The 19,212-nt window shown below is 40.6% G+C and overlaps 1 protein-coding gene across 1 annotated transcript in view; it reads right to left on the bottom strand.

The window, feature by feature from the left end:
• LOC125239466 (oxysterol-binding protein-related protein 8) overlaps window positions 1–19,212 on the bottom strand; it is a 127,941-nt gene that overhangs the window by 108,157 nt on the left and 572 nt on the right. The gene's annotated exons all lie outside the window — the stretch shown is intronic.

The following is a 19,212-nucleotide window of genomic DNA, read 5'->3' as shown; positions in this document are numbered from 1 at the left end:
ATTTACCGAATATTCGGCCCATCTCTAATTCAGACGCATTTATCAGATCTGTTGAAAGTTGCATAGCAAATAGAAAACTCGAGTATTTTTAACTGCTGTGATCTGTTTTTATGTTTGTGTGTCACCATGGCGCGGACATATTTGAAGTATTTTTTGTTTGAAAGATAGACCCATTGAAATAATGTCAGTAAGGCCGTTTTCACATTATCCGATCCGATATCGGATGTAGGAAGGATGTAAAATGTATGCGCTTCCAGGTCTTCATTTATGTATTTAATAGATCATTATTACTAAAAAACGATATAAAACGCAAAAATTGCGGATTTAATGCAGATGGCACTCTCCTACAACAGTTTTTGTCCGAGGCACCATGGAACTGCCGATATCGGCAGGACGCTTCCGACATTTTTGGCATGCCGGATCCCCCGCCAGCTGTCGGTCGATAATATTTGTGTGTGAGCGTATATAATGTACGTATACGTTTGTAGTAGTGTGCGTGACAAAAATGGCGTCTATTAAAAAGCTGTTAATGATTAACTTCTATTGAAAAAAAAAAGATTGTAATTCATCGGTCCGAATTGCGGATAACTACTTTTTGCATATTTTAGTAGATATAGTTAAATGTAAAATTATTTATTTTACCTGCCACTCTTGAGTATTTTTATGTTCGTTATTTTAATTTTACAATAAAATATTTGAAATATAGTGCTTATAATTATTAAATGTAAAACTTTTTTTAAATAATTTTTGATACCAAATCATACTTGATTGATTTGGAACAATACGATTTATCGGACCGACATCCGACACTATCGGAAGCTTTTATCGGATGTGGGATGTCGGTCCTACACCCGATATCGGATCGGATAATGTGAAAACGGCCTAACTGTGATATTTTATGTATTTATTTACGTCTCTTGAAATAGTACATTATCGTGTATCGTACGACGTTTTTCAGTACAGATAGCACTCCGAGGTTTCGACCTGGCATATATAAGTAACTTCTCGCACTAGTGCGTAAAAAAAACACGTGCGAAAAGGAAGTACGTAACTCGTGTCGATTTAAAACACTCCCTTCGGTCGTGTTTTAATTTATCGCCACTCGTTTCGAACTTCCTCTTTTTCGCACTTGTATCGAAATGTACTATTTCAGTACAAGCTCCGTAGCCGAATGGCATTTCTGCGAAACAAATGAAAACGGTCCTCGTTACGGAGCGAAACACGTCGAGCGATCTTCGACAATTTTACGTGTCTAATATATCAGTGTAAGAGTAAGCCCATTTATAATAATAATAAAAAAAAAAAGTGTCTCACGGTAGTTTTGTTATTAAAATTCCTCTTTTCCGAGCTTGTATCGTTATACAATTATGTAATACTAGCTTTTGCTAGAAAGAGATAAAAAGTAGCCTATGTCATTCTCCATCCCTTCAACTATCTCCACTTAAAAAATCACGACAATTCGTGGCGCAGTTTTGCCGTGAAGGACAGACAAAGAAACAGACACACACACTTTCCCATTTATAATATTAGTATGGATTTCCTGTCCGTCAATATTTTCCGAACGACAGGCCACCTGATTGACTGGGCTAGCTCGCGTGTCGCTAAGCCTACTTCGGCCTTTCGTGTTCACTGGCTCACGAATTATTTACTTTTTTAAATGTAGGGTTTTCCATTTTTGTATGAGTCGGCACGAATTTGTTATTTTTCAGTGCAGATGATGTTTTTTTTTACGCACTAGTGCGAGAAGTGGTTCATTATATGCCAGGTCGAAACTTCGGAGGGCCATCAGGCCCCGTAGCCGAATGGCATTTCTCCGACGCCAAACGAAAGCGATACGCCGCTGGCTCTGTCGCGCCAATACGCAAGCGCGATAGAGATAGATATCTACTAGCGCTTCGTTTCGTGAGCGTTTCGTGAGCGATTGTGCCATTCGGCTAGCCACCCTGTACTGAAAAACGTCGTACGATACACGTGCGAAAAGGAAATTCGTAACTCGTGTGGATTTAAAACACTCCCTTCGGTCGTGTTTTAATTTATCACCACTCGTTTAGAATTACTTTTTTTACGCACTTGTATCGTAATTAACCCCCGACGCAAAAACGACGGGGTGTTATATGTTTGACGTGTCTGTCTGTGTGTGTGTCTGTCGGTCTGTCTGTCTGCCTGTGTGTGTGTCTGTCTGTGGCATCGTAGCTCCCGGACGGATGACCCGATTTAGATTTAGTTTTTTTTCGTTTGAAAGCTGAATTAGTCGGGAGTGTTCTTAGTCATGTTTCATGAAAATCGGTCCACTATGTCGCGGTTCGCGGTCAGGGGTTTCTTAAAAAATTTAATTTTATGGTTAGGTTATTGAATGAGTCTGTACGAATTTGTTATTTTAACTTTGTGGACATGTACAATCGACATCGCAATGTTTTTTACTGAATTATGTTTCAAAATAGTACATCACGATACAAGTGCAGATAACCTATACCACAAAATTAAAATTGTGAAAAAAACCCCGACCGCGACACAGTATACCGATTTTCATGAAACATGGCTAAGAACACTCCCGACTAACTCAGCTTTCAGACAAAAAAAACTAAATCAAAATCGGTTCATCCGTTCGAGAGCTACGATACCACAGACAGACAGACAAACAGACAGACAGGTCCAACTTATAACACCCCGTCGTTTTTGCGTCGGGGATTAAAAAAGAGGAAGTTCAAAACGAGGTTTTTCTGTCATATAGAATACTAGCTTTTTCCCGTGGCTTCGCTCGCGTTAGAAAGAGACAAAAAGTAGCCCATGTCACTCTGCATCCCTTCAACTATCTCCAGTTAAAAAATCACGTCAATTCGTCGCTCCGTTTAGCCGTAAAAGATGGACAAACAAACAGGCACACACACTTTCCCATTTATAATATTAGTATGGCTACCACTCTATCCTATTGACGTATACATATATCATCAAATTTATAATTATGTGCATTTTTCACGGACGTAACTTTATAGATGTGATGTCAGTTATCAAAGGTCATTAAGGTCATTACAAAACCAGATATACTCGATTTTGGTGAGTTATAGGCTCATCTGTTTGCATTGGTATATTGTTTTATTATAGGTATAATAAAACATATATCCTTAAGCGCTGGTAGCCTAGCGGTAAGAGCGTGCGACTTTCAATCTAGAGGTCGCGGGTTCGAACATCGGCTCGTACCAATGAGTTCTTCGGAACTTATGTGCGAAATGTCATTTGATATTTGCCAGTCGCTTTTCGGTGAAGGAAAACATCGTGAGGAAACCGGACTAATTCCAATAAGGCCTAGTTACCCGGTTGGAAGATCAGATGGCAGTCGCTTTCGTAAAACTCTAGTGGATACGCCAAATCTTGAGATTAGTTGTCACAGCGGACCCCAGGCTCACATGAGCCGCGGCAAATGCCGGGATAACGCAAGGAGGATGATGATGATGAATAAAACATATATCCTTGTGGTGATAACCAACTCAGAATGAAACGAGTGAGAGAATCTTTGACCAAACTACACTCAGTTCAACCTTACTTGTCCAATCATGTACAATTGTACACAAACACTGCAGGAAAACATTATCTCACTTTTCTCTGGAATTGCATATTAACCATCACTAAAAATGTATTATACACTTAAATAAACTCACAAAGTATGAAAAAACCACTGAAAAATATCATTTCTAAAACGATTTTCATCAATAATTGTAATTACGAACGGATGACATCAAAAACTCCTGACATTACGAAGTCTAAATTGTCTATGAGTCGTAATGTTGGGATGACAACTTATCGTTATGAACGATCGATATTAACGTTTGAGTTTGTATAGCTAGGAAAAACTGCGTTGATATTAATTACAATAATTTATCAGATTTATTAACAGACTTCTTTACGTTTTATTTCCTACCTCTTTACAATAAATATTTTACTATCAGTATATTTTTTGTTGTATTAATGTTAATGTTAGGTACTATAAAATGAATACTGTACTAGCCTTTTCCATAGGATTGTTGCAAATGTGAGGAAACCTAGTTAAATTTTGGTTTTTATGTAGATATTGTGTGACGTAAAATTGAAAATCCTCTGATGACGTTAGCAGCGTTTATTTACAAATTATCGGTAATACATCATGTTATCGACATTTCCAATCACTAGTAATTGTCTTTGATCATATTTGACGTTTCGTTTGTTTACATGATAGGACAAGTAAAGATGAACCGACTGTATTATGCATTTCAGCACACGAGGTACATCATAATCTCCATCAAATAATGTAGGTGTATGTGTGTAATATATCCACTTTTTAGCAGCAACCTGTAAACAATGTACCTAATATCAGAAGCGTTATTACACGTTCTTACTACGTAAGACGGTCTAACTTCGCTTATATAATTATGACGCCAAGGCAAAGTGTAAACATTAAACAATTTTTGATGTTTACGGCTGTTGTATGTTCAACTTTCGTATGAATATCGGTTTTTTAAAGAAACAACACTATTTTGTCTTTAGCTTCCGGTGTGTTTAGCCCGGCACTAATCATTTCCGGTAGCCATTACCTCACATTCTTTTCGCTCTCGATCTAACTTGCGAACGCGTCGCTGCATTAAAATTGCCATTTATTGCTAATTAAATAGTTAAAGTCACATTTTCCCAACAATTATCGTTAAATTAAGTTTAAACTCAGTGCTAGTCACATTATCAAAGTGGACAGGAAGAAAGCTCTGCTCCAAGAACAGTTCTGGGCTCGAGGAGACGGTAAGCCGGGCCCGCACGTGCGCCTTGCATACCAAGGCTGATGGTAAGCGAGCTGAAACCAACCCACTGGAACCTCATGCTAAAAGGTATGTGACATATGCACTGTTTTTTCCCCAGTAAGTGTTTGTTTAAATCTCTAAAATTTCGAGTTATCTTTGTCAATTTCGTCTTAAAGATATTTTATTAAATTACAGTCCGCTCAATTAGTTCGTCATTAAACATTTGTTCCTTCGGCCGGATCCGTTGAAAAGTTACCTATTTTTAGTAAAATATCAAATTTGTCGTGTCGTAATATTTTTCTAATAAATTGGTGGGTAAAACTTTAATTCTCGATTCGGTTAATGGCTGACCGGAAGTGTGACTTTTATAGTAGAATTTAGTTAGGTTGGTAGCAGTGTGACAGTTCGTTCAATCCGCTCATCTCGTTCGGTCTTAGTCTATGCTTTGGTGTATGGCAACAATTCGGTTGTCATCTCATCTGTCATTGTCAAAGTCAACAAGTTAATTTTATTGAGTAACGTAAACTGTTTATTTATATTTTCGTTCTCGTTTTTCGATAAATCAACAGTGATTATTACGTGAAAAATGTCGGACATTGATGTGAGCAATAGAGACGTTGACATGGATAGGGTTGAACGCAATTACGCGGTTATGCGGTTAAAGTTAATCTTTGATTGTATAGATTTAGAGGGTTATGTCGCGGCCGACTTAAACCCAATAGTTGAAGACTTTCATCGTGCCCAAAAGGCTATAATGAAGAAAACAAAGGATGTAAATACGGAGTTCTCGGTTACTGTCGATTTTGAACAAAAAGTAAAGTCAATCTTGACAAGGTTAAGGAAAGCTGAGCCTGTCATTACAAGCAAACATGAAACTGTTGACAAACATGATAGTAGTGATAATAATTCAGCGAAGTTACCTAAAATTGTTGTGAAACCATTTGATGGCTCCTTGCACAATTGGTTGTCATTTAAGGAACTCTTTGATTCCTTAATTCATAAAAGGAATATTTCGAACATTGAAAAGCTGCATTATCTTATGACATCGTGTCAAGGTAAGGCTTTAGATTTGATTAAGAATTACCCAATTTCGGACAACAGTTACATGGATGCTTACAATGCTTTAAACAATTTTTACAATAGAAAACGGCAAATTGCCTTTGGGTACTATGAAAAGATTTTACTTTGTGAACAGGTGAAGACCAAGTCTTCAACTGAACTAGAAAAAGTTCATCGTGTTTTTAGAGAAACATTACAAGTGTTAGAAAGATTCGACTTACCCGATAAAAACTTTATGTTATTTCATCTGTTGTGGGGAAAATTGGACAAGGCGACTCGGGAGGCCTTCCTCCTCGAGTTCAATTCCAATGAAATTCCAAAGTTTGAATTGCTACAAGAGTTTGTTGAAAAACAAGTCCGCGCTCTGGAAGTAACGGAGGTTAAGCCCGTAACAAGTGCCATTAAAGGTAAAGGCAAGGTAACACTAGTTGCCACACAACAAAATATATGTGTTTTCTGTACTGAACTGCATAACTTAGAAAATTGTAAAAAATTTAAAGTTTTAGACACTTCGGAGCGGTTCAAGGTGGTGAAAAACAAGGGCTTGTGTGTTTGTTGTTTCTCCAAAACTCATAAAGTTAAACAATGTCGATCGGATTGTCGGTGCAGTATATGCGGTTGTTCCCACAACACTTTGTTACACTTTGAAAAAAGGAACCGGCTTCTCCAGAGGCTGAACCAGCACCTCAGCCAACGGTGAGCGGTTTAAATAGCAAAGTGACTTTGACGTCGGTCCAAAGTAATGGATTAGTTTTATTTGCTACTGCTCGGGTAGCTGTTCGGGATAGTTCAGGTAATTATCAAATAGCTCGTGCTCTTTTGGACGGTGCTAGTGGTGTCAATTTTATTTCCCATGACTGTGCTCAAAGATTAGGTTTACAGGTAGATGATACTAGCGAGCCAATTACTGGAATTGGACTATCTGAAGTTGCACCTAAGGGTATGTTATCATGCTCTGTTAAACCTATTGGATCAGAAATGGTTAATTTTGACTTCCAAGCGTCAGTGCTTCCAGTTATCTGTCCGGAGCAACCATACTATAGAGTCAATACATCGGAATGGCATCACATTCAAGGTCTACCTCTCGCTGACCCTGACTTTGCGAAGCCGGGCCCAATAGATTTACTCTTAAATGCAGAGATCTTTGCATCTTCCATTTTAAGTGGTAAGAAGGAGGGCCGGAAGGGGCAGTCAAAGGCTTTGGAGACTGTTTTCGGATGGGTTCTGATGGGTGACTGTTATGCCTCTCGTACACAATCTTTCACTAATTGTCGGAAAGATTGTTTTTTCGTGTCGAATGCTTCACAATCAAACTTGTCGTTGTCGTTGGATGATTCTCTTAAAAGGTTCTGGGAACTAGAAAATATTTGTGGTCCGAGTAAACCTATCTTGTCGAAAGAGGATCAACTATGTGAAGATAACTTCCGTGCAAATTATTGTCGCACGAGTGAAGGCCGGTTCGAGGTACCTCTACCTTTCGTCGATCCTTCGAACAAGCCTACCTTTTCGCACACTCGTGAAATTGCAATGCGGAGATTTTTTTCGTTGGAACGCAAGCTTACAAAGCATGCGGATTTTCGTAAAGCTTATGCCTCCTTTATGGAAGAGTATGAGGTCAGTGGTCATATGGAGCAGGTTGCGCCGCCTGTCTCTAGTGTCGGGAATTTTAATTACATCCCACATCATGGTATTTTGCGCCCCGAATCTGTCAGTACACCTCTGAGAGCCGTTTTTGACGCAAGTTGTCGTGACAGCAATGGGATTTCGCTTAATGATACACTACTAGCTGGACCTAAGTTACAAACTAATATTTTTGATGTCCTTACTAGGTTTCGATGGCATAAAATAGTCTTTACGGGTGACATAAAGGCCATGTATCGTCAAATCCTCGTGCCAAACGAGGACGCTGAGTATCAGCGGATATTGTGGCGACCTTCGACTGACGGCCCAGTTAAAGACTATCGTTTGCGGACGGTAACTTATGGTGTGAAATCGGCTCCGTATCAAGCTTTGCGCACAATAGCACAGATAGCGGAGGAGACTGCTGACTCCTATCCTGAAGGGTCACAAGTGCTTGGGAGAGACATTTATGTTGATGATGTCGTGACAGGCGCTGACTCTATTGAGCAAGCTTTAAAAATTAGATCAGATTTATCTGAAATTTTGTCGTCGGGTGGGTTCCATTTGAGAAAATGGACCTCCAACCATAAAGGTTTTATCGTTGACCTTCCATCTTCAGAGTTGTATTCGAGTGATTTTAAACATTTTGATGAACTTTCGGATTTGTCCCTTAAAATATTGGGATTGTTATGGCGTCCACAAACAGATTCGTTCCAATTTGAGGTTGCAACACCACGTGATCAGAAATGTACTAAACGTACTATTTTATCGAATATAGCGCGCATATATGACCCGCTAGGATTCTTATGTCCTGTCACGTTTCACGCTAAATATTTAATGCAGGTCTTGTGGTCATCTGGGGTGCAATGGGACGATGATGTTCCAGAAGCAATCACATCAGAATGGATGAAATTTACCGATCAACTTCCGTCGTTGAAATCTGTCGTTATTCCCCGTCGCATCATCCATTCGTTTGTTTCATTACAATTGCATGGATTTTGTGATGCGTCGGAGCGTGGTTACGCTGCTGTCGTCTTCTGTCGTGTCGATGACACACAAGGCTCTACTTTTGTAGAGCTTTGCTGTGCCAAAAGTAAGGTTGCGCCTCTGCGTAAATTATCAATTCCTCGATTGGAACTGCAGGCTGCCGTGTTGTTGGCAGACCTGATGCAGTCAACACAAGAGGCATTAAAACCTCTCTATGTTGTTCAGGAAATATTTGCATGGTCAGACTCGACCGTAACGTTAGCTTGGATCAAGTCGTGCCCTTCACGCTGGAAAACATTTGTTGCAAATCGTGTGAGCCATATCCAGGATCTTGTTGCTCCTGATCGCTGGCGTCACGTCAGTACACACCACAATCCTGCTGATGCAGGATCCAGGGGGTTACTGCCTGAAGATTTGGTAGAGTGTGATATTTGGTGGAAGGGTCCGTCGTGGTTGGTAAAGGAAGAGAAGGATTGGCCTTGCTCACCTTTGCACGATCCAAGCAATGACTGTATTGTAGAGGAACAACGTATTTGTAGCTTACTCGTGACGGCCGATCCTAACTTAATTGATGAAGTCCTTAGCAGGTTCTCCTCGCTTTTCACATTAAAGCGTGTGTTAGCCTACTGTTTCCGTTTTTTACGGTCAGCTAAGGATGGAAAAGTTGTCGGATCTCTACAGTCAGCTGAAACCACTGCAGCTCTCATGTTTTTAGTAAAACATGTGCAGCTCACTTCGTTCAGTGTAGAGATCAATCAATTAAGGGAGGATCGTTTGAACGCATTGCCAAAGGGTTTGCGCAAGCTTTCATTATTCATTGACAGTCAGGGTATTGTCAGGGTGGGCGGTCGCTTGGCAAATTCTCCTATTAAATTTTCTGTCAAACATCCCATTTTATTGCCTCGCTCCCACCGACTCACTCTTTTAATAATTGACGAATATCATAAAAGATTTTTACATCCAGGTGCCCAAACTTTACAAAATTTACTTGCGCAAACGTTTTGGATTTTGTCGCCAAAACGAGCAATTCAGGCAGTGATTGGAGGCTGCGTGAAATGCTTTCGTGCCAATCCCTCTGCGGCATCTCCGCCGCTTATGGGAAATTTGCCTACCTTTCGCGTCTCGCAAATTAAACCTTTTTCGAGTGTCGCCATTGATTATGGAGGACCATTTGATATCGCTTTCGGTCGTGGCCGTGGTGCGAAAACGTACAAAGGTTACATCTGTGTTTTTGTATGTACTAGTACCAAAGCCATTCACATAGAGCTTGCTTCAGAGTTGTCGACAGAAGCTTTCCTCTGTGTTCTTAAACGGTTTGTCGCTCGTCGTGGTCGATGCAGTAACATTGTCTCTGACCAGGGTAGGAATTTTGTGGGCGCTAGTAACTATCTTGGTTCACTCATGAAAGGTGCTGCTGATGCCCAAGAAATTAAATTCTCGTTTAACCCTCCGGGTACGCCTCATTTTAACGGATTAGCTGAAGCCGGGATACGCTCGGTTAAGACTCACCTCGCACGGGTTGTAGGTAATCAAAGGTTAACCTTCGAGGAATTTTATACAATTCTGACTCAGATTGAGTCTATGCTCAACTCTCGTCCATTGACACCTCTTAGCTCGGATCCTAGTGATCTCTCAGCCTTAACTCCAGGCCATTTTTTAACTCTGGAACCGTTGTCGATTGTCCCAGAGGAAAATCTTGTAGATAAAAAAGTAAGTGTCTGTAATCGTTGGAAAATGATACAGAAAATGCATCAAGACTTCTGGCGTAGATGGCACGCTGAGTACGTCCATACTCTACAACAGAGGACTAAATGGAATAAAGTAAATACAAACATTGTCGTGGGTTCCTTGGTCTTGTTGATTAACGAACAGACAAGCCCTTTAAAATGGCCCCTTGGGCGCATCGTTGCTCTACATCCCGGAGTTGACGGTGTCTGTAGAGTGGTCACAATTCAAACTGCTACTGGTCAGTACAGAAGACCAGTTGTGAAGCTGTGTCCTTTACCACTTTCAAATTAACTTTCGTCGTTCTAGTATTATCACTTAGTTTAACATTATAGTTTTTAAGTAGTTTGTCGAACTCTAGCACTATTTGTAGAGTAAATATTGCATATTTAGGTGAGCGGTATGTTCAACTTTCGTATGAATATCGGTTTTTTAAAGAAACAACACTATTTTGTCTTTAGCTTCCGGTGTGTTTAGCCCGGCACTAATCATTTCCGGTAGCCATTACCTCACATTCTTTTCGCTCTCGATCTAACTTGCGAACGCGTCGCTGCATTAAAATTGCCATTTATTGCTAATTAAATAGTTAAAGTCACATTTTCCCAACAATTATCGTTAAATTAAGTTTAAACTCAGTGCTAGTCACATTATCAAAGTGGACAGGAAGAAAGCTCTGCTCCAAGAACAGTTCTGGGCTCGAGGAGACGGTAAGCCGGGCCCGCACGTGCGCCTTGCATACCAAGGCTGATGGTAAGCGAGCTGAAACCAACCCACTGGAACCTCATGCTAAAAGGTATGTGACATATGCACTGTTTTTTCCCCAGTAAGTGTTTGTTTAAATCTCTAAAATTTCGAGTTATCTTTGTCAATTTCGTCTTAAAGATATTTTATTAAATTACAGTCCGCTCAATTAGTTCATCATTAAACAGTATGGATAGGTAGACGTTTGACCACGATCACACCTGATGGTAAGTGATGTCATTTTTGCCAAGAGTGGCATTGGCATTGAAACTTAGTAGTTCATGTGCTCTGCCTACCACTTTATGGGATACAGGCGTGATTATATGTATGTATGTATGAAAAATTTGTGCAATAAAGAAAAAAATTCTAGTAAGTCATACTAGGCAAACTAAACAATCAATTTGATCTAGTGATAGGTAAAATAATAGGTTTTGTTTATTAAACACAATCTTATCAGAATTGTAAAAGCAATAATTGTTTTTAGACAATTGTTTACTGATTATTACTTTATCAGTTTTTCTTTTATTATTATTGATTAGATACTTTATTGTGGCTTAGGGCTGCTGATACACAATTATGTTTCCATACATTATCTTTAGGTAAGAGGAAATTCAATGAGAAAAAATATATTGCTAAAGTAAGGAAGGTAAGCATGAATAACGTCATACATTTTCTCCTTCTTATGTATGAAAATGATGAAATTTTTAACTAAATCTGATATACAGGGTGGTTCCTGACAATGAACCTAATGTGTCGAATTTAGCGATGATGGTGTATAAACTCCTAAAATAGATGCGGCGCTAGTGTGATAAGTGCCTAAGAGGTCTCAGTGATCAATCATATTTAAAGAAGATAGATAAAACTGTGAGATTTGAGTGAAACAGCTTATCTCAGTACAGATGAAAGTGGCATATCGTCACTATCTTAATCAGGAGACAAAGATAAAATTACTATGCCATATTCAAGGATCGTTTTACAAGCTTTTATTTATCTTGCTATTATATTGTAACACAAGGAATTTATCATTACTGAGAAGCACTGGTAGCCCAGTGGCACAGTATAATAAAGAGTACCTACTATCGTACAGTATGGCCACTCCCACTCCCCGCTGAAAGTGCCGCCCAACCCCGCTCGGTTACCTCACAGTTACCGCCTGTCAAAAACGCGAACAGTCGACCTGTCATATCTCACTCATACAAGCACGGTGCTTGTTCACTTACACGAGCTTTAGAATGTGTGCTAGGAACGCGCCTCTTTCATATATTCGATCGCCAGTGTCCGAGGTGTGCCAGTGGTAAGCACGTGCGACTTTCGTTCCGGAGGTCGCGGATTCTACGATCCCCGTCTTGCACCAATAAGTTTTTCGGAATGTCCAATAAGGTCTAGTTTACCCTTCGGGTTGGAAGGTCAGATGGCAGTCGCTTTCGTAAAAACTAGTGCCTACGCCAAATCTTGGGATCAGTTGTCAAAGCGAACCCAAGACTCCCATGAGCCGTAGTAAATGCCGGGATAACGCAAGGAATTTAGCATTACTATGTAACCTTTAGAGAAGGGTTGGAGCTGTTAGGAAAGGGTCATAAGTACACGAAATAAATAAATAAATTAAATAAATAAATATTATAGGACATTCTTACACAGATTGACTGAGGCCCACGGTAAGCTCAAGAAGGCTTGTGTTGTGGGTACTCAGACAACGATATATATAATATATAAATACTTATATACATAGAAAACATCCATGACTCAGGAACAAATATCTGTGCTCATCACACAAATAAATGCCCTTACCGGGATTCGAACCCGGGACCGCGTCGCAGCAGGCAGGGTCACTACCGACTGCGCCAGACCGGTCGTCAAAGACGAAAGACCTTAAAAACCGGTACATACAAGGGCATACAAGGAAGAGAAGAAGGCCCAATCTCCGATGGTCTGATGACTTTAAAAAGACAGGCGGAGTGAACTGGCTCAGGAAAGCGAGAGACCACGATACCTGAAAGGCTTTGGAAGAGGCCTATGTCCTCAAAGGTCAAGACTGAAGAAGTTGTTGATGGAAAAAAAAGATATATAGTTTAAACAAATAGATAATAAGTAGAGATGGGCCGAATATTCGGTAAATATTCGGTATTCGGCATATTCGGCAATTTTTTAATTATTCGTATTCGGCCGAATTATTCGGTTGCTTTGCCGAATATTTACCGAATAAACAAAGTAAATAATTAATGAAGATCTTACGTATTCCATTGGATAATAAGCTCCTATTTTAGTAGTTTTTTAAGGAACTGCTAAAAAAGAGAAACCAATGCATCAAAATATAAATACAATTGTTTTTAAAAAAGTAAAAAAAAACCGTATTATACTTACATTATTACGTTATATTACGTTTTGTTTATGTTTAAATCAGAATTTATTCAGGACTCACATGCGAGTCATCGGCCCTGCGGAACTGTTTCACCATGACTCATAAGCTGAGTTGCTGGCCCTGAATGGGTTAAGAGTTGAGAAGAATTCAGAGTTGTTATCAGAGTTTTAGGTATCCACTAAATCATAAAAACATAGTTGTAGTGACATATGTAACGATTATCAATCATTTAATAGTTTTAATTAATCCCCTTAAAAAATATGGCGTAACCGAATATTCGGCCGAATGTTCGGTTCGGTAAGAGCTGAACCTTCAAATCAAGAGTGAACAGGCATCTTCTGGGCGAGCTCACTCCATCGTAGGCCACGTCTTTGCCTTTGGCTAGTCTGTGGTCAAGAGTAAGCCCATTTATAATTAAAAAAAAAAAAAGAACCGAATGTTCGGCCGAATATTCGTATTCAGCAAAGTTCATATTCGGCCCATCTCTAATAATAAGCAAAAATATTAGTATATGAAATGTAAAAAAGCTTCAGTAAATAAAGGCTATTTTTATTGGGATATTATTAAACGCACAGCAAAAAAATAATCGCCTATCAATTTATCGTCATCAATAATATACTTCTGTACATCAAATTAATTACTTCACTGCAAATAAACTAAATGATTAACAAAACTAGTAATGCAGATTATTCCAAAATACACATCAGCACGACATTACTTTTTTCCTCTAATGCAAGACAATTAAATTCCTTTAGGAACAAAAATACAACAATCTTATCAAAAATACTAATTGCGCAGCAATTTACCCGTCTTCATAGCAAATTATTTAATTCGAAGAGCATACATCCTTTTTTCTTATTTTTTAAGTATTCACGTTCAGCTAATTTAATAATTATTATAGCTACAATATCTTAATTCATTGCATTATTTCTAAGGAGCAGAATTGTCACCGTCACGAAAACAAACTTTTGCTAGAAAATTGGGTTAGGTTAGGTTAGAACTGCGACCCTCACGGAAACAAACTTTTGTAAGAAAAGTGGGTTAGGTTAGGTTAGAACTGCGACCCTCACGGAAACAAACTTTTGTGAGAAAAGTGGGTTAGGTTAGGTTAGAACTGCGACCCTCACGGAAACAAACTTTTGTGAGAAAAGTGGGTTAGGTTAGGTTAGAACTGCGACTCCCTTGGGTCTCTGACGACGAGATTATGAGGGTAGACATCCGCCTGAGGGGAGGTAAAAAAGCTCCTGGGCCTGACGGGGTACCTGGAAAAGTCCTACCTATCATGCTAAAGCATCTCGGAAACCGAATTAGGGAACTTTTTGATGACTGCCTGAAGGAGGGCCTGTTTCCGAGAGGCTGGAAAGAGAGTAGGTTGTGCCTCCTCAGGAAAGATAGCCGCCCGCCGGACAGTCCCTCCGGATATCGGCCAATAATAGTGCTCCTTGACGAGGTAGGGAAGATGTTGGAGCGTATCCTTGCTGGCCGCATTCTCCAACATCTTAAGAACACCGGCCCGGACGTCAGTGACAGGCAATTCGGGTTCCGGGCGGGGCTGTCCACAATGGACGCACTTTCCTCTCTTAGGAAATTTAGTGAGGATGCAGCGGGGAGAGGGCAGGGTGTCGTAGCGTTATCACTCGACATCGCCAACGCCTTCGGCACCCTCTCATATACGTAATCAAGGAGGCACTTCGGTACCACCACCTGAGGACAATCGTGGAGCACTACCTATCTGAGAGAGTAGTGCTCTACGAAACAAGAGAAGGTCGAGCAGAACGAGAAATGGCCTGCGGTGTTCCACAGGTGTCAGTCTCAGGACCACTCCTGTGGAACATCGGATATGATTGGGTGATAAGGGGGGCGCTGCTTCCCCGCATGTCCACCATATGTTACGCGGACGACACAATGGTGGCTGTGCGGGGAAGAGAATTGGAGGAGAATCTGAGGAGGGCGGCGGTTGGCACAGAACTGACGGTCGGCCGCATTCGCCTGCTTGGGTTAAAGGTGGCCCTCTCGAAGACGGAAGCGGTAGTTTTCGGGGGGAAAGGATGGCGCCTGCCCGCCGGCTTGACGATTCAGGTGGAGGGGGAATCTGTCCAGGTCAGGGCCAATATCAAATATCTTGGCCTGGTCCTGGACAGAGAATGGGAATTCAGGGAACATTTCACCCGACTTGCTCCACGAATTGTGGGCGTGGCTTCCGCCCTAGGCAGGCTGCTACCCAACGTGGGAGGACCAGGAGCCCCATGCCGCCGCCTTTTTGCGGGGGTGGTAAGAAGTATGGCCCTATACGAGGCCCCGATTTGGGCGGACCGGCTGTCGAGCGGAAACAAATCCCTGCTCCGGCGGCCGCAAAAAGTGGTGGCCTTAAGAATAATTAGGGCCTACTCGACGGTATCCCATGCGGCGGCGTGTCTCCTCGCCTGCACTCCTCCATGGGAGCTCGACGCCCAGGTCCAGGCGGAGAGGTATACGATGAGGGTGGAGGCCAGAGCTAGAGGACAACGCTTGGACCCAGAAGTGGCAGAGCGGGCAGACCGAGAGGCCAAGGTCAGGCTCCGAGAGCTATGGGAGGCCAGTCTGGAGGACAGTCTGGAGGACAGTCCGTATGGAACACACACCATAGGGGCAGTCCTCCCATATATGGAGGAGTGGCTGAAGAGGAAGCACGGGGCCCTGTCATATAGGGCAACGCAGGTGATGACCGGTCACGGCTGCTTCGGTCATTACCTGCACAAGATAAAGAGGGAATTGGGGCCCCAGTGTCACCAGTGCGGCGACCCTGACGACTCGGCCCAACACACGCTAGAGGTGTGCAGCCACTGGGAGCAAGAGCGCCGCGCTCTCACCGCAGCAATAGGAACGACGGACCTATCGCTGCACAGCGTCGTTGCAGCCATGCTCCGTAGCGAGAGGAACTGGAAAGCGGTCATCTCCTTCTGTGAGGACATCATCTCGCAGAAGAAGACAGAGGAGCGAGAACGCGAAAATGCGGCCTATGCGCCTTCGCATCGGCAAAGACGTAGAGGAAGTAGACGCGCGCAGTTCGCAATAAACGGCGCCCTCCCTCAATAGGGCCAGTGGGTTGGGGCCCACATTGCACGGCCTTACACGACTGGGGGGAGAATCAGAAGCGTCCCTGATTGTCCCCTTCCTTGGTGCGGGTTTTCTGGCCTAACGTCGGGAAAGACGGGGGACATTGCGGAAGAATGAATGTGCGAGCCCGTAATGTCCCCATACAACATCTTAGAGGGTGCGACGCCGGAGTGGGGTTTAGTGGGTATTCTCTTTCCCTCCCTCTCGCCAGGAGAGGGAGCTGAATGAGTGAGTCCCACATACCCTCCCCATCATGGCCTTCCCCACGGGCGGGGAGAAATGCGTAAAAACATTCCCCACTCCGTCAACAAAAAAAAAGGTTAGAACTGCGACCCTCACGGAAACAAACTTTTGTGAGAAAAGTGGGTTAGGTTCGGTTAGAACTGTAACCCTCACGGAATAAAAGTTTTGTGATAAAAGTGGGTAAGGTTAGGTTAGAACTTGCTCGATCCGCCAATCGCGTCATCTTGCGTAGGGATGGACTATCACTCGTTGAACCGTAAAAGCTGTTTAATGCAGTTAAAAAAGCCGTTCTTCTTCTCTGTGCGCTTGCGCTTTAAATTTTATGTTTTTTTGCTGGTCACTTTATGTTGTAATTAATAAAAAAATTGATTGCAATTAGAAAAAAATGCTGTGTCATTTAGATTAAACTGCTGTATATTATGTAAAAATAGAAGCTACATTTAAAAAAAAAAGCGTTGCTAGGTATACTGTGCGTTAGTAATTATTAGCGATGCAATCATGAAAAAGCTTTACTAAAAGTTAAAATAGATGCACGCCACGAATAATATTGTAGTGTATTTAGTAATATTTTGAGTTGCAAATTTTGCTGTTCAATTAGTATTTTTGATATGAATTTGGACTATATTTGCGTAAAAAAAGTTATTTTTTTGATTTTCGTTTAAATACCACCCATTTTTATTTATTTATTTTATATGTAACCTTGTTGATGACCGACCTGGCCTAGCGCTAACACTACCTGCCAAGCTGCAGTCCTGGGTTTGAATCCCAGTAAGGGCATTTATTTGTGTGAAGAGCACAGATATAGGTTCCTGAGTCATGGATGTTTTCTATGTATATAAGTATTTGTATATCATGTATATTGTTGTCTGAGTACCCACAACACAAGCCTTCTTGAGCTTAGCATGGGACTCAGTCAATCTGTGTAAGAATGTCCTATAAAAAAATTTGATAATATTGGAATGTCACGTTAACCTAATCACATGGAAAATCTATAGCAAAATTTAGCTCATATAGAATTGTCTTGATAATATGAGTTTTTAGTAGTGAACAACAGTGCCTATGTTAACCATTTTATCCGCAAGCTTTTTCCCCATATCATGTTAAGAAGTTTATGAGATACTTAATTTTATCTATTCTACACCCTGTTTTTATTGAATTCCGTTAACTTTAAGGGAAGGTTCTTTAGATCAAATACAATTAATTTCTCTAAGAAACTAGCGTCTTAACTCTTACGGTTATCGAGTTATTAAAAAAATAAAGATAATTACTGAACATGTGTGTGACATCCTTTACCAATTCCTAATGTTATTTGTTTTGACATGTGCCGTCAATCACTTGACACTAACACAGTATAATAAAGAGTACTATCGTACAGTATGGCCACTCCCGCTCCCCGCTGAAAGCGCCGCCCACCATCTCTCGGTTACCTCACAGTTACCATCTGTCAAAAACGCGACCGGTCAACCTCACTCGTACAAGCATGGTACGCGTTCACCTACACGAACGTAGAATGTGTGCTAGGAACGCGCCTCTTTCATATATTTGATTGCCAGTGTCCGAGATGTGACACTAACTTGAATGTTATTGTTAAGCGTCTCTCAAATAAATTCATTTATTATGTATGAAAATGATGAAGAAATTTTGTTTGCTAATTTAACTAAAAGTGATATACAGGGTGGTTCCTGATAATGAACCTAACTACGTGCCGAATTTAACGGAAAACAAAAAAAACCTGGTGTATTTTGTTTGCAATTTTCACTATTGAATTCTAACTGTTGTGAGACATACTATGCTCAGTGTTTATCTGAGTTTATCCATAATATTATCTGGTTAACACACACACACAATATTTAACACACAAGCTACATGTTTCACAAAGCATAAGCCTAATTATGCAAGCACTAAGAAGTGCAAGTAAACTGTACTTACTTACTTGCTTAGTACTTTCCACTTATATTATAAGACAGGACCTCTATCCATCCTGTATCATAGTGAATGTGTTAGACAAAGTAAATGTAGAATTTCTTTACAATGGTGACTAGTAAAAAACTTATACAACATATACACCCTGTTTTTATTGAATTCCGTTAACTTTAAGGGAAGGTTCTTTAGATCAAATACAGTTAATTTCTCTGAGAAACTAGCTTCTGAACTCTCACGATTATAGAGTTATTAAAAAAAAAAGATAATTACTGAACATGTGTGTTTACCTTTACGAATTCCTCAAATTATTTGTTTTGACATGTGCCGTCAATCACGTGACTGACACTAACTTGAATGTTATTCTTAAGGGTCTCTCACACTAATAAATTAATTTAAAATGTATGAAAATGATGAAAAAATTTTTTTTGCGAATTTAACTAGAAGTGATATACAGGGTGGTTCCTGATAATGAACCTAGCTACATGTGGAATTTAACGGAAAACAAAAAAACACGGTGTATAAAGCAGTGTCATGTAATTTAAAAAGCAGTCAGGCAAGTTGTTTATAATGTGATAAACTCAAAACTTAAAAACAAAACATGTTATCAATACCTCACTGTTTAAATAATAGGTGCAGATGTGTTAAAGATAAAATAAACATTTTGCCGGCGGTTATCCAATAAGGTTTTCCTATTGT

This window comes from Leguminivora glycinivorella, chromosome 25, assembly GCF_023078275.1.
Source record: "Leguminivora glycinivorella isolate SPB_JAAS2020 chromosome 25, LegGlyc_1.1, whole genome shotgun sequence".
Lineage (NCBI taxonomy): Eukaryota > Metazoa > Arthropoda > Insecta > Lepidoptera > Tortricidae > Leguminivora > Leguminivora glycinivorella.
The sequence above is the reverse complement of the archived record's forward strand: the minus strand, read 5'-3'. Positions and strand labels throughout refer to the sequence as shown.